Source organism: Mustela putorius, unplaced genomic scaffold (genome assembly GCF_011764305.1).
Source record: "Mustela putorius furo isolate JIRA1106 unplaced genomic scaffold, ASM1176430v1.1 tig00000228_pilon_pilon_pilon, whole genome shotgun sequence".
Classification (NCBI taxonomy): domain Eukaryota; kingdom Metazoa; phylum Chordata; class Mammalia; order Carnivora; family Mustelidae; genus Mustela; species Mustela putorius.
In genome coordinates this window covers 6,996,271-7,009,184 of record NW_025421322.1, presented here as the reverse complement: position 1 = coordinate 7,009,184, position 12,914 = coordinate 6,996,271, and positions in this window count along the sequence as shown.

Here is a 12,914-nt window from a genome sequence, read left to right as displayed (position 1 = left end):
AGTATCACATTATAATGCTCTATGACTTGTCTTTTTCATATAAACGTATGTTTTCAAAACCTTTCCAAATTAGTACATATAGCTCTAGTTCATTCTTTTTTTTTTTTTTTAAGATTTTATTTATTTATTTGACAGACAGAGATCACAAGTAGGCAGAGAGGCAGGCAGAGAGAGAGGAGGAAGCAGGCCCCCTGCTGAGCAGAGAGCCCAACAGGGGGCCTGAGATCATGACCCTGGGATCATGACCTGAGCTGAAGGCAGTTGCTTAACCCACTGAGCCACCCAGGCGCCCTAGTTCATTCTTTTTAATGGCTAAATGATATACCATGGTATGGATAGACCCTAATTTATTTAACACTGGTTGATATTAGATTGTATCCAATATTTTGCTTTTTCAAACCATGTCTCAGTGAACAACCTTGTGGTTGTATTTTCTTTACTGAGGTGCAATTCACATGACCTAATATTAACCATTTTATTTTATTTTATATGACAGACAGAGATCACAAGTAGACAGAGAGGCAGGCAGAGAAAGAGGGGGAAGTAGGCTCCCTGCCAAGCAGAGAGCCTGATGCAGGGCTCGATCCCAGAACCCTGAGTTCATGACCTGAGCCAAAGGCAGAGGCTTTAACCCACTGAGCCACCCAGGTGCCCCCAAATTAACCATTTTAAAGTGGACAATCCAGTGGCATTTGGTACACCCACAATGTTGGGCAAATACCTCCTCTATGTAGGTCAAAAACATTTTTATCATCCCAAAAGGAAATCTCTTACCTTAAGCAGTTACTCCGCATGCTCCCCTTTCCCCACCCCCGGGCAACCACCAGTCTGCATTCTGTCTCGATGAATTTACTTATTCTGAATATTGCACATAAATAGAATCATAGTGTAAATAGAATTCACACTATGCCACCTTGTGCGCCTGGCTTTTCTCACTTAGTACTCTATTTTTTAGATTTATCACTATTGTAACATGTATTAGTACTTCAGTCCCTTTTATGGCCCAGTAATATTTCATTGTATGACTAGACCACCATTGGCTTAACCACTCATTCAGTGATGGGTTGTTCATACATCATTGAGCTCATTGAACTCATTAACTGTGTACCTGGAACTGTTCTACTGCTTTAACTGTAGAAACTCATTTAACCCTACAGCAGTCCCGTAAGGTAGATCCCTTACTCTACCTTATATCCACAGTCCCAGACATCACTGAACCACTAAATTCATCAACCCTCAGTTTACCCACCTCCTGACTTCTTATGCTATAGGATACAGCCCTCGTTGCTCAAATCACTTCAAATGGATTATTCTGTTACTTGGAGCCAAAAGCACCCTAATTTGTCTAGAGCCACTACCCGCCTCCCATGCAGCCGCACCTAGACTCTAGGTTCCACGAGAGCAAAGACTGTGGTTTGAGTTCATCAGCTCTCGGCCCAGTGCCTGGCACATAGGAGCTGCTCTGCAAATATTTATTGAATGGTGAAGGAATGAAGTGCTTTGAAATTGAAGCTAAGGAACCAATGGTTTGGGGGTTGAGTACGGAGAAAGTCATCATCATCATTATCATCTGAGATGGAATCTGGGAGACAAATAGGAGTCTGTTGGGTGAGAAATGGCCCTCCTGCAGGGGGAAATGCTAAGTGAGCACAGGACCAGTGGGTCTGTGTGGCGTGGTTCTAGCCCCAGGAAGTGGGCTCATATAGATCGAAGAAATGCGAAAGGCAGGAGGTGAGGCCTCAGATGGCAGAGTCTAGGAATGCCATGTTAAAGAATTTGGACTTTGGGGAGCCTGGGTGGCTCAGTCATTAAGCCTCTGCCTTTGGCTCAGGTCATGATCCCAGGGTCCTGGGGTCGAGCCCTGTAAGGGGCTCCCTGCTCAGCAGGAAACCTGCTTCTCCCTCTCCCACTCCCCCTGCTTGTGTTCCCTCTCTCGCTGTCTCTCTCTGTCAAATAAATAAATAAAATCTTAAAAAAAAAAAAAAAGAATTTGGATGTTCTCAATGGCTGGGAGTCATTGAAGAGTTCTGGGCTGGAAGGCGTGTGTCTAGATCAGCGTGTAGAAAGCTCTGTTTGGAAGCTATTCAGAGGATGGATTGGAGGCTGGCAAGCCTGGAGACAGGAAGACCAATTAGCAGATAGATACATTTATCAGCTCCTTTTTTGTCGCAATTAGCAAAAATCCAATTCAAATGGCAAAAAGTACAATGTGTTAGCTCACTGACCCCAGGAAAGGCAGATGTATTACTGGGCTTCAGGAACACCTAGAACCTGGGTCAAGATCACTGCCAGGCCTCTCCTCGGCTGTCCTGGTCTCAGTCAGATCTGCAGGGTTCATCTGCTGCCTGGAGACAAGTTCCAAATGGGAAAGGCTTGAAGCTTCCCTTTAGCTGAAGATGAGGCTGTTGCCCTGGGCAGGAAGAGAAGCCCAGTTTCCACACGGCTGCTACCCCGCCGTGGCAGCCTCCCAAAGAAATACCAGTTGGAACTTTCCACCTGGCCTTGACTTTGGGTGGAAAGAAGGCTGGGGGAACAGAGATGATAGTGTCCCTCCTGGTTGACAGAAGGGCAACGTGGTTGTCCTCGGCTCACCCTGTCGTGGCTACTGGCTGAAAGCCCCGGCAGGCTGGCTGGAGCTGAGGGCTGAGAAGGGGCGCTCGGCCAAGAGAACTCACGGGGACTGATGTCTCTGCCGGGTGTCTGTTAGCAGAAGCATCTGGCTGTGAGCTCAGCAGTTCCACCCAAGGCCGGGGAAGCCAAGGGAGGGGTGGGACCCACTGCCTCCACCAGCCCCACAGGGAGGGAGAAAGCCAGAGGCCTGCTCCAAACATGGGCCAAGAGAGACTCTACTGGGAGAGGAAAGGCCCCAGACAGTTTCTCGGTGAAAGTGAGGTAAAGTTGGTGGGGGTGGATAATGGGGGGTCCAGGGAGCGTGTTTTAAAGCATGGACCTGAGCTGCCAGGAAAAGCTTACCCTACCTGGAAGATCTAAGGAGGCTCTTAGTGGGTCAGACCTTTAGGTTATTTTTAACTCCGGATCGGGTTACAGAAAGCATTTAGCCCACAGTCTGCACAGCTCTGGAAGGCAGACCACTGCGCTGGCAAGAGCCGGCAGGAGACGGCCCAGCAGCTGATTCTTAGGTCATGCTGACAGGGACAGACGCCAGCACCGGGGCCAGCTAAAGTGCAAAACCACGGCATCCTGAACTTGAGTGACGACCGGCGTCCAGCTCAGGTCGGGGCCCCTTTCCTCTCTGGAAGTTTTGCACTTCAGTAAGAACGCGGTCAGAGAGTTAGACTCGAAGCTAGAGGAAGGAGCAGATGCCACCCACCCTGCATGTAGGGCAGGGAGTGTGCCCAGGGTCGAAGCCCAGGGCTGTCCCTGAAGGACGAATCTGGGCACTTCAAGGCAAGTTGGGTCAAGGCCCGACCAAGAGTTTATAAGCAAACGGCTACAAACACAGAGATGTATGGGGTGGGGGTGGGGTGGGAGCGGGATTCCAGGCCAGGACACAGGAGGAGGCAGCTTTCCCCACCCCGGGACCTTGGAGGGTGGAAAGAATTTGCCAGGCACACGGGGATGGGGGCAGAGAAGAGCCACAGAAGAAATGGCCTGAGCCGGAAACAGGAGGGTTCTGGGTCCACTGGGGAATGGTGAGAAGTGCTTCGACCCGTAGTTTATGACTCTGGGAGTCCAGGAGAAAATCCTGGAAGGGTAAATTGTAATTGCCTGTCAAGGACTCCCAACTTTCAGCGGTAGGCGGCCACAGTCAAGGGCGAGTATGAACAGGGAGTAATGTGGTCTGGTTACACTGACCAGTGCTTCTTGGATGGCTGTGGATAAGGCCGGGCTGGAAGGGGAGAGCCTGGAGGAGGAGACACGGGGTGGGAGGCTCCTAGAGCAGCTCAGGCGGTGGGAAGAAAGAAACAGGAAATGGACAGGAGCCCTTTTCTGGGGGCTACAGTAAGGGGGCCCAAGGAGCTGAACATGCTATCAGATTTGGGGGCTGAGGGCCCAGTATGGGTTGGCCCCTCTAGAGGATCTGAGTCTGGGGCAGCCCCAGATGAGGTGAGGCTAGAGCCTTGGGGGTCACTGCGTGGAGAGGAGAGCTCCTGCAAGGAGGTGGGGCGAGGTGACCTGGGAGAGCAAAGAGGAAAAGAGGGCAGGGAGGCTGGCAGAGCCTGCTCACCGTTGCCAGGATCCACTGTCCCTAGTTTAAGCTGGGCGCCTGGCCACCCAGCTCGAGCTGATGTTTCCCAGGTTCCCCCACAGCCTGCTGTGACCACGTGACCAGGTTCTGGCCAGCAGAAAGTGGGTGGAAGTGGTGACATGTGAAACTCCTAGTCGTGCCTCTTAAAAAGGAAACATTTCCTTTCTGCCATTCTCTTTCCGCTCTTCAGCAGGCTGGGACACTGGGAGGCAACATGGAAACATGGATACCGGGGGCGCCTGGGTGGCTCAGTGGGTTAAGTAGCTGCCTTCGGCTTGGGTCATGATCCCGGGGTCCTAGGATGGAGCCCCTCATTGGGCTCCCTGCTCAGCAGGAAGCCTGCTTCTCCCTCTCCCACTCCCTCTGCACATGCTTTCTCTTTCTCTCTCTCTCTCTGTCTCTCAAATAAATAATAAAATCTTAGAAAGAAAGGCAGCATGGATACCCCTCTTTGGAAGGGTAAAGTGCAAGACAGAAAGAACTCCGGCTCCGGGACATCCTGCTGACCCCGGACGGCCTTGGTGGCTCCAGGCTTGCAAGCCCCACTTCTTTCGTGTTGGGGCTGCATTTGGGGCTTACTCGGGGGGAAGGGGAGGGAAAGACTGGCTTTTTGTTATAGCATCTAAACCTGTATCCTAAGTACCACTAAGTTTTTATTCTGTAGAGAATCAAACTCTGAGAGATGCCAGCACTGGTGAAGTCCCAGTGGGGAAAGTGGGAGGAAAACTGAACAGGTGACTGTTTAAGAATCCAAAGGAAGGGGATGAAGAAACAGAGGGCAAATAGGGTGAAACACGGCAGGAAAGGTCCAAAACAAGGATCGTCGAGAGACTGACAGGGTGAGTTGTTCACCAGATTGATAAGGGCTTCCGTTAGGCCTGGGAGCCAACACCGGGATGGAGAGAAGAATAACGTTTCTCCCATCTCTGGGCAGACTTTCTGGAAACGTATCACTTATTTGGGCGTTTTTAGTTCTGCATTGGCCTTTTGATTAAAAAAAAAAAAAATCAGTGCTCATGAAATTATCCAAGTGTGCATACTGGTGCTTATCTGTGTGAATCATGATTTCCGCGGTATCATATGCGGCCAAAACAAAGTTTTTAAATATTCAAGTGTTTCTCTCCATCAAAGAATGCTCATTTTTCTCATCGGTTGACCTGATAATAGTAAAAAGTTATACAGGCTGAATTACAAAGTTGATGAACTATGCTGTACTAGTTAGGGATTTTTTTTTTTTTTTTTTTTTTTGCAAGTGAAAGATAACTGAAAACAAACTTTTTTTTTAAATAGAAAGATAATTCACTAGCTCACCAAATTGAGAAGGTCAGGAGCAGGTCTTTCCAGCTTCAGGCACAGTTTGATCAGGGGCTCCCATTTTGTTACCGAGACTCAGGTTCTCTCCTTCTTTCCCTCAGTCCTATGATAGCTTCATTCCTAAAGAAGCTTTCTCCCTGTGGTCACCAGATGGCTGTACTGCTCCTCACATCTACCCACTTCAAGCGCAGGGAAGAATAAAAGTCTCTTAGGGAGACCCCCCAAGCAATTGCATCGAGGCTTTTCTTTACGCATAGGTACAACACTGACCCAATCATACCGGTCAGAGGAAAATAAAGTATTAGCTATGCACCTTGGGCAAATGACTTAACTTCTCTATTTCTTAGTTTTCTCTTTTGTAAGATAGGAAAAATAGTACTTATCTGATAGGGTTGTTATGAGACTTAAATAAGTTAACATTTAAAAAGTACTTAGAAGAGAGCCTAGCTCAGCCTAAGCACCATATGTGTTTGTTGAACAGATCTGTTGACTGGGCCTGGAGTCAACATGTCCCCATCACAACCCCCTTAGACCGTAGTGCCTCTGTGGGAGGAACGGCAGGTGTGGGACAAAGGGGAAATGGATCCTGGGGACACAAGTGACTCATGTTCCCTAGAGGGCTGGCATGGCAGGAGTAAAAGTACTTATGGTTGGATGAGGAGGAAGAATAGATTTGGGAAGGTAGGAGTTTCTGATCAGGGAGGGGAATTTCAGGGTTGGAGGTTTTAACAAACAATGTTACAGTTTTGTGATGAACATCCACGAGTGGTTGTATTTTGGGGTTACTGAAGTAGAAGTGGAAAGTAAAGACAACTATAAGGCCAAGTTCTCTGAAGATTTATCTGTGACAATCCTTGGAGACCTTTATCAACTCAATTGGGGTTGTTCTAAAGATTATATTTTTAAAGAATGTTGGTTTTTAACATTCTAGGTTCTATACCTAAATACTTTAGGCTAGGCTTTAAATAGCCCAAAGCTTAAAGCATCTTTTTTTTTTTTCTTTTGGTAGACCTGCCCTTACTCCTTTTTCTACTCTATCCTTTTTCCCTTGAATCAGTTTCATAGGATTTTAGGCCCAAAGAGATGTACGAGGTCACCACCAGCCCAGCTCCTTCAGGCCTTGAGGGTAAAGGGATTTAACCTGAAGTCAGAGGGTGGTGGGAGGCCTTATTGAGGGATAGATGGCCCCCATCCCTAAATGCCTTGTCCCTCCTCTCCTTCTCCCTGTCGTGGAATTTGTCAAATAGACAGGAAGAAACACAGTGGTGAAACAGAGCATGGGTTTCATTAGTAGTGAAATTAATCAAACAACTCAGGCCTCTCAACTCCTCACCTCTCAGGCTTGAGCTGCCCAGACTTTGGCCATCACAAGTGCCCCGTATAGGCCTGCAGGTGGACGCATGACTCTGGGCTGTCTCCGGGGCCCGGCTGGAACCGGGAACATGGAGGCCCGGGGAGCAGTCCGAGCAGCCCTTCCTCTCCAAGGGGAGGTGAAGGGAAGGGAAAAGGGTCTGAGTTTGCTGGCTCAGGTCTGCCACTCACTGTTGTCTTTATGGTTCTCATCTCCTTAAGCCACATGTCCATGGAGAGTCCTCTGAGAACCTAGATATTCCTCTGCGGAAGCACAAAATCCTTCTTGCCTTTTGGTTTAGAAATCCAGTTTGGGGGGCACTCCACTCTCTTTCCTATACTGATTCTTACTGGTTTTTTTTCTCTCTTCATGTTAAAACGTGCCTCATGGAGCATTAAAAGGACATGACACAGACCTGGACTGAATCCCAGTCACCCCCAGCCATGTGACTTTGGGGAGAGACAGTAGACCCCTCTGGATATCAGCTCTCATTTCGGTAAAAGGGGGATCACAATGGCGGTTACTGTACATGGGGCTGTACAGGGGTTGGGGGTGGGGTGGAGGGGTTCCATGGGATAATGTCTGCAAAGTGCCCTGCCCATCCCTGGAACGTAGTAACATATCAGTAAATGTGGGTGACTGTCTTACTTCCTAGAAATCTGTGAGAGATTTGCACAGAACGCTTGACTGGTTATGGCCTCATACCCTATCTTCACTGGCAGACTCTCCCCTGAAACTTGAGTCTTTGTGTTTTTTTATTTTTTTAAAGATTTTATTTATTTATTTGACAGACAGAGATCACAAGTAGGCAGAGAGGCAGGCAGAGAGAGGAAGGGAAGCAGGCTCCCTGCAGAGCAGAGAGCCTGATGTGGGGCTTGATCCCAGGACCCTGGGGTCATGATCTGAGCCGAAAGCAGAGGCTTTAACCCACTGAGCCACCCAGGCACCCCTGAGTCTTTGTTTTGAAGAGACTCAGCTGTGTAGTCTCCTGGGGGCTTGAAATTGCTTTGTAGCCTGAAATCACTTCCACAGCAATCTTGTTTGCCCATCACTAATCCTGTTTTTAAGCAGTTTTCTCTAGCGATTAAAAAAGAAAAAAACAAAAACAAAAGCAAAAAAAGAAAAGAAAAGAAAAAAACAATGCAAGGCAAGTTGGAAAGTATGTGCCACACCAAAAACTAGTGAGATGTAGCATTGCCCTTTTATAAGTATTTTCATTGTTCGTGTCATAATAAGCAAGGATTTGATAGTTGGATCATATTAATATAATAAAATACATTTGTATGTTTGTGAAATGGAAGTCTCATCCCCAAAAGCTAGGATCTATGTAATTTCCACAACACAAATGCACTTAGGACCTAAAAATAGAAACGTTTAGAAGTCTATTTTTATTGCTTGCTTTCATCTTCAGTCTGCCAAACCTGAATTTTATTTTAGCCTTTACATTGTTTAGAATATTTTTTTGAAGATTTTATTTATTTATGTGACAGAGAGAGAGCGAAAGAACAAATGGGGGTAGAAGGGAGAGGAGCAGAGGGAGAGGGACAAGGGGAATGCAGGGTCCCCACTGAGCACGGAGCCTGATGACATGGGGCTCGATCCCAGGACCCTGGGATCATGACCTGAGCTGAAGGCAGACGCTCCACCAACTGAGCCACCCAAGCACCCCTGAAATATTTTTTTATGAAGCTACAGATATTTCAATTTTATATTGTAAGGCCTCAAATGGAAGCCAAAGAGATAATCTTCTGCAAGCAGATTATTAGGGAGACAGCTTTATTATACTTGGGTCTTTTCTATGGCTATAAACTTAAACCCAGAAGCTAAGCTCCATGTTCTAAGACCCCAGATAGTTTTTCTAGTTACTTTATCTTTGAACTCAAACTACTTAACTTTTATACCAATGGGAAAAAATGGTTCAAGAAGCAACTCCTCTCCTTTAGCATTGCATAACAGCAATTAACATGCAATTTACAGCTGTAGGTAAAAAGAGAAATCAATCCCTCCCTCAAATATGAAAAGCCAGGTCTCTTCTGTTACAGGCAAAGCTTAAACACCATTTCACTCTATTATGCTTTTGGCTGTTTATAAAATTATCTTGTGTTTTCAGACGGACACAGAATCCGTGCTTTTCAGGCAACTTGAAAAACAGCATGATCTTTTGAGCCGATCCTAAGTTTTGAAATAATTCACCTTTTAAAAATCTTTTCTTCAGAATCGACAACATAACATATGACTCAGAAAGCAATAATTAGAAATATAGTAGAGATTTCATGCAGAGATGTTGTTTCTTTTTTTTTTTTAATTTTTTTTTTTTTTAAGATTTTATTATTTGTCAGAGAGAGAGCACAAGCAGGAGGAGCAGCAGGCAGAGCAGGCAGAGGGAGAGATAGACTCCCCCACCCCTCCAACTCCAGCAAGGGGACTGGATCCCAGGACCCTGGGACCATGACCCAGGCTGAAGGCAGATGCTTAACTGACTGAGCCACCCAAGCATCCCCAGAGATGTTTCATTACAGTAAGATGATACAACAAACAGTTTTCATTTATTATAGGGAAAAATTGCCAGCCACCTAGAGGTTAGGGAAAGGTAATCTATTCCTACAAACTAAAGTGTAGTTATTATAAATAATAAATGGTGTAGCATATTTCTTTTTTATTTTCAGTATTGGTTCCTTTCTATTTATACATGAACTCAGTACACAGTGTGTTGACTAAAAAGCTTCATGGCAGCAGGAATGTTAATTTTTAAGGACTTGACTCCTTACCCAATGGTAATCAAAAAAGGAAAAACATAAAGTTCAACGTACAACTTGACCTCAGTCCCATGTATTCAACTGTGCCAAAGTACCATGATAATACAGGCTGCCTCTGGCTGGTGTAGTTCAGATCAGTTTGCATTTTCTCTCTTTTACTTTTCAGCATATTCCAGAATCTCTATGTTAAGCATGTAAACTTTTATAATCAAAACTAATAAAAGGTGAAATTTTGAAAAGAAAAAGATCCAGTAGAAATGAAAAAGACAGAAAATAGCAAGGTCAAGGCATTTTTTGGACTTTGGGGTAAAAGACCACGCCGGCCAATGAATGTGTTTCCGGCTGTTTCATCCAAACAAACGTCAGCCCAGGGATCTTGCTATGTCACCAACAAGCTTTGTGGCACCACAGAAGGTGCTCACGTGTCAGCCTGGCTGCGGACATGGCTCGGCCCCAGGCAAGCCACTTCATCTTCACGGTCTTACTTCACCCTTCTGAAGGATGCATCTGCCCAGTGTCAAAGTCCTAAGATTCCATTTCATACAATCTAATGTGTATTTTTCTAAAACCATCTGTTGAGAAATTTTCTCCTTTGGCTAAGAAGGTTGAATTCTATTGGACACATCTGCTTTCTGCGGGGCCCTGGGATGAATTGGACAAAGTCAAGGGACAATCCTGGTTTTAAAGGCATCTACCATCCAAGGAGAGGGCCAGATAGGAACAGTCCGCGGGGATATGGTAAAAGTAGGTGCAGGGAGCTGAGAGCCCAGAGATGAGCAGTTAGACCCATCCTGGGCGTAGAGACCTTCTCCTGGGAGGGGTGATATTCAAGCTGAGTTGTAGAGAGAAATCAAGGAAGCCCAAACCAGGAAGGTACAAACGACCTTCCATTTTGGCAGTGCCCTGAGCGGTGCTTGGGGAGTGAGAGAGATCACTTTTAAAATTCAAGGACTTCAAGGCCAGAAGACTTTCTAGTGATTACTCAAAAAAGCCAGCGAGTAGCTAATACCAAGGTGACTGTGTCACCATTGTGATGCCCCTTCAACATCTGGGAGGACAGGAGACATGATTTCTTTCTTTTAATTAACACACAGTGTTATATTAGATTCAGGTGAACTGTATAATAATTCAACAGTTCTATACATTACTCAGTGCTTACCATGATAAATACACTCTTAATCCCCTTTACCTGTTTCACCCCTCCCCCGCCCCAGCCACCTCCCCCTCTGGCCACCACTGGTTTGTTCTCTGCAAAGTCTGGTTTTTATTTACTTGATTATTTGCTTTTTGGGTGTTGAGTGTGAGAAGTTCTTTATAGATTCTGGACATAAGCCCTTTGTCTTTTCTGTCATTTACGAATATCTTCTCCCATTCGGTGGGCTGCCTCTTTGTTTCATTGACTGTTTCCTTTGCTGTGCAGAAGCTTTTGATCTTAATGAAGTCCCAAAAGTTCATTTTCACTTTTGTTTCCCTTGCCTTTGGAGACATGTCTTGAAAGAAGTTGCTGTGGTTGATGTCAAAGAGGTCACTGCCTATGTTCTCTTCCAGGATTCTGATGGATTCCTGCCTCACACTGAGGTCTTTCATCCATTTAGAGTTTCAAAAAATGGGCAGAAGACATGAACGTTTACGCAAAGAAGACATACAAATGGCCAATAGACACATGATAAAATGTTCATCATCACTAGCCGTCAGGGAAATTGTAATGGAAACCATATTGAGATACCATCTTACACCAGTTAGAATGGCAAAAATTGGCAAGGCAAGAAACAACAAATGTTGGAGAGGATGTGGAGAAAGGGGAACCCTCTTACATTGTTGGTGGGAATGCAAGCTGGTGCAGCCACTCTGGAAAACAGTATTGAAGCGCCTCAAAAAGTTAAAAACAGAGCTACCCTATGACCCAGCATTTGCACTACTGGGTATTTACCCCAAAGATACAGATATAGTGAAAAGAAGGGCCATCTGTACCCCAGTGTTCATAGCAACAATGTCCATAATAGCCAAACTGTGGAAAGAGCTGAGATGCCCTTCAACAGATGAATGGATAAAAAAGATATGGTCCATATATACAATGGAATATTACTCAGCCATCAAAAAGGATGAATACCCAATTTTTGCATCAACATAAAAGGAACTGGAGGGGATTATGCTAATCGAAATAAGTCAAGCAGAGAAAGTCAATTATCATATGCAGAACCCACAGCAGGCCTTGGTGGGGAGGCCAGGTTGACCTCCTCTCATCAATATCCCTCTGCTCTCACTGCCCTAGCCCACTCCAAAATAGAAACGAGGTTTGCACACAGCCTCTGACCTGAGTGTGAGTCCTGCAGGTCTGCAGAAGAGCTGTGGGAAAGGAGAGGAAAAAGGGAGGCAGAGGATGAGATGGGGTGGGTGTCTGACGTTTTTGAAATCGGGGCAGATGAGAAGGGCCCCTTGCCTCTAAGACAAGTGGAAAGAAGGGAATGGTCTCAGAGATGAACTACCCTCGACTATAGTCCTCGGGATCAACCCTACAGCTTTCAGCGTGCATGACAAAGGTTTATTCCTTGCTTCTGTGACAATTCCTCGCTGAGATTCCTGAGCAGGGACAGCTTTGCTGGGACAGACACCGCATCTGCTAGCTACAGAGAGTTTGGCCGTGGGATGGAGGAGGACTTCGAGGGGAAGGAATGAACAGGAGGAGACTGAACAGCCATCCTCCTGGCCCTCCGTGAAGCCCATGGCGCCCACCATGCCTCCCCGTCCAAAACCTAGTTCTCGTGGGCGGTATGCATCTAAACATTGGAGTCCAATCCCTGTTCAGATCCCAGCTCTGTCACTTGCTGGCTGTGCCGCTGGGGGCAATTTCCTCTCTGAAGCTTGGCCCCCTCATCTGACAAATGAGAATGCTAACACCTCACATGGCTGTTGTGAGGACAAAGCGATATTTAGAACATTAGCATCAATGCCTGTTATTCCTCTAGGCGGGGCCCCTTCACTGGCCTTTGAATGACTATTACTGCTCAAAGGAACTCAGAGAAATGACGTTAGGGTGACTGTCACATGGAAGAAAGGAAAACAGAATTTCCTGCCTCTTTCTGCAAATAAATCCAAGATTCCGGGACGCCTGGGTGGCTCAGTTGGTTAAGCAGCTGCCTTCGGCTCAGGTCATGATCCCAGCGTCCTGGGATCGAGTCCCACATCGGGCTCCTTGCTCAGCAGGGAGCCTGCTTCTCCCTCTGCCTCTGCCTGCCATTCTGTCTGCCTGTGCTCGCTCTCTCCCCTTCTCTCTCTCTCTGAT